The sequence below is a fragment of the Rhyacophila brunnea genome, unplaced genomic scaffold (assembly GCF_057557595.1).
Source record: "Rhyacophila brunnea isolate RB1 unplaced genomic scaffold, BYU_Rbru_1.0 scaffold_23, whole genome shotgun sequence".
NCBI lineage: Eukaryota > Metazoa > Arthropoda > Insecta > Trichoptera > Rhyacophilidae > Rhyacophila > Rhyacophila brunnea.
Genome location: NW_028232893.1, coordinates 10,002,501 through 10,005,190, shown reverse-complemented (window position 1 = coordinate 10,005,190; position 2,690 = coordinate 10,002,501). Strand labels below are relative to the sequence as shown.

General features: G+C 29.2%; 1 protein-coding gene across 1 annotated transcript in view; it reads right to left on the bottom strand.

Annotated features, from left to right (window-relative positions):
- Positions 1–1,174: 1,174 nt before the first annotated feature.
- The window catches only part of LOC147069465 (GAS2-like protein pickled eggs), a 375,836-nt gene continuing 374,320 nt past the window's right edge, over positions 1,175–2,690 (bottom strand). Inside the window, exon 8 of the mRNA XM_085950140.1 lies at positions 1,175–2,690. This exon is cut by the window's right edge and continues 1,828 nt beyond it. The gene's annotated coding sequence lies outside the window, so the exon portion shown is untranslated.

The following is a 2,690-nucleotide window of genomic DNA, read 5'->3' as shown; positions in this document are numbered from 1 at the left end:
GTAGCACCGGTCATAGGTCGTCTTCGATTCCTGAGACTAAAGAGAACAACCATTGAGAACTGGATAAAGCGCTTCACGACTTTAAAGGGTTACTTTCATTTTCCTTGCCATTATTTACATAACAATAATTATTGTACGCTCCTAGTACAAACTTACTGTCAAGTATGTCATCTTAGATTATAGTAATAACGTTTAACCTTAGGTAAAATATTTCTAAAACGAAGCCTGACAGACTAATTACAATCTGGGTTAGATATTTTGATACAAATGCCAAACAACCTGACATAAGAAGCGACTATATTGTGTTTCCAAGCTAATAATTTATTTATGTAATAGTTTATTATACCACAAATTATTTTAATGTGTAGTTGGCAACTTTTCTGTTGCCACTTCTTTACAACTGTTTGTATATAAATAACGTTAATTTTATTGATTTTTGATGATTAAGATTTGCTGAGCAGTATTGCCAATTTTATGATGTTGCAAACTAAAGTCAGGTCACTATTTTACGTACCTACCTATCATGTCAAATGTGACATAGTTAATACGTAATCATTTTTAATCATGGTGTGTCAAGTTTATTCATAAGAGTGACGTGGGTATATTTAGTTTTTTTTTTTATATGTCAAATAGGTATTATTAATACATCTAAATGGGGGGTGACATTGCGCCAAATTTTCTTTATTCTGTATGTATTTATTTATTTATTATAGAATTTAGGTATCTACCTAATTAATATAAAATCTGTCAATCTGAATAAATGTTATATTAATTATTCCGTGTTTTTTTTATAGAATAACTGTAGATAATTAATTTTCAATCTGTGATTCTAAATGAGGGGTGACTTTATACCACATTTTATTTATTCTTACGTACAGAATCTTAAGCTATTACGATCTGACTATTTTAATTAAGAGACAGTGTGCTCAGTAATAATTAGATAGATTACCTGTGACGAATACATTTTTACATTAATTGTCATAGATAGTAATGTGTCTGAAACACTTACAATTTATATTGCATACATTTAAGTTTGCTTGAACGCCTTCAATCATTTATTATGAAATATACAATTATTATCTACATACTTAATCTTGTATTTTTTAATATTAATTAGCTCTAAAATATTTAAAAAAAAAAGAACATAATATAATATTTTTTTGGTTTTGAAAATACGACCAATTAATTCGACGCAACACAATCGTACAATAGCAAAATATCTAATCATTAAAATGAAGGCCTTCATTAGGATGGATTTAAAATACTAGACGGATATATAAAGCAAAATATATGAAAAGCGATAAAGCCTTGCATATTATTTATTAAAAATCTATCTACTTTAATAAATATCAATAAAATGTTCTGGAAAATTGAATTTTTTTACTATACAGTCTTAGAGAACAAGCCATTTTGTCCAAATCAGCCTTCGATTATTCAAAAACAACATCGCGACACAACCGTTCATGACACGCACTTTAAAAAATATATTATCGAATACCATATTAGGCAGTCTATGTTCTATACTTCCGGAAAAATTAAATTATGTTGAACTAAAAATTACAGAATAATTTAATATTATTTTTATAACCGTGTTAATTACTTAACAGCAGGGGTGGGTTGTTGGCCTGGAACGGGTTAAGGACATTTTCTAGTAACAAAATCCAAAATTAAATTATACATACCTATACCCGCGTATGTACAGTAAATACATGAACAATACAGATTAGAAAAATATATATACCATATCCGATCCTAAGAAGATCAAATGGGCATTAAGAGGGTGGAGGTTGTATTAACAGATTGTTTGTTTTTACGAGAAATGGATGTTAGCCACATGCTCAATCTATTAGGTTTATATTATGGTTCCAAACGCACACTGAAAAAACAATATGTGATAATTTTGCCAGACCCGGGACTAATGACATTATAGGCCGGCACGTTACCCGCTCAGCTATATGGGCGTTTAAAAAAATATACATTTACAAAACTGAAAGAATTTTATTGTCGAATATTGAATGGCTCAGAAAGCGCTACAAATGTAATAAAAACACATCAGATTGCGTATACTTTCATTCAACAATAATTTACTTGATATGTTTGATATTTATAAGATTAGAAAAAATTGCATTTGGGACTCGTCCGCCTACCGGTTCCCCAGTTTCCCACCCCACTAATCTGCCGGTTTTTATTATTATCTACATTACAATTTTAGAGAGCAAAGAATTTTACCACCGCGTATTTCATTATTATTAAATAATATCGACTGTGGAAAGGAAAAGGGGTGTAATCCACACAAATCAAATTTTACAAAAGGCACAAAATCGTTTTAGTTATGGTTTTCGGTCAAAGTTTAAATACAAAATGGTACGCAGTACATGATAATTAATAATTTAGTTTTTTATATCCCTAATGTGATTAATCATTGAGTAAATTAAAAAAAACAAAAATGATGGTTAAGTCGTTTTTTCCAAGACAATTCCTTCTTTTTTTTAATTTTTAGCTAAATTTAGATAATAAACGTGTATACAACGTTATTATGCAATACAACCTTTTTTGAAAACACTGAGTGTTACGCCTTTTTTCCTTTCTAAAGTCGAATTATGTATATTTAATGTAACTATAATGTTGCATTTCCGTAAAGATATAGGGACCTACAAATACATTTTATTCTGAAAAAAACTGAGGGTTAA